This window comes from Apaloderma vittatum, unplaced genomic scaffold, assembly GCF_000703405.1.
Source record: "Apaloderma vittatum isolate BGI_N311 unplaced genomic scaffold, ASM70340v1 scaffold28770, whole genome shotgun sequence".
Lineage (NCBI taxonomy): Eukaryota > Metazoa > Chordata > Aves > Trogoniformes > Trogonidae > Apaloderma > Apaloderma vittatum.
Window position 1 is genome coordinate 16232 of NW_009694424.1, and position 450 is coordinate 16681.

The following is a 450-nucleotide window of genomic DNA, read 5'->3' on the forward strand; positions in this document are numbered from 1 at the left end:
AACCACAGGGGCTGCCTCCGAGGAGGACAGAAACTGTGAAGCGCAGCGTGCCATGGGACTCCTCGCTGCTGGAGAGGCTTGTTTCTCCTGAGCCTCCCCTGTTCAAAGCACTTTCCTGTGTTGAATTGTCTTTGTTTCCTGTGTGCTTGTTCTGCTGGTGAAGAGCAGCCGGGCGCTGCTGCGGGGAGCGGAGGCCAACTCCTGCTCCGTGGCTCTGAACGACGTTTTGCTGGGAGAATTCAGGTTGGGGCTCCCTGAGCACCCCTCGCCCCTGCGGCTGCCCGGGATCGCTGAGTCCTGGGAAGGGGGGAGAAGGGGCCTGTGGAACGGCTGTGCTCGTGTTTTGCAGGAGGAAATGTTGTGTGTCTGCGTTGCTGAGACAGCTCATCTCCCTCAGAGCCCAGGGAGGGCTGGAGAGCAGTGGAACCCTGAGCGGGCCCCTGCGGGACA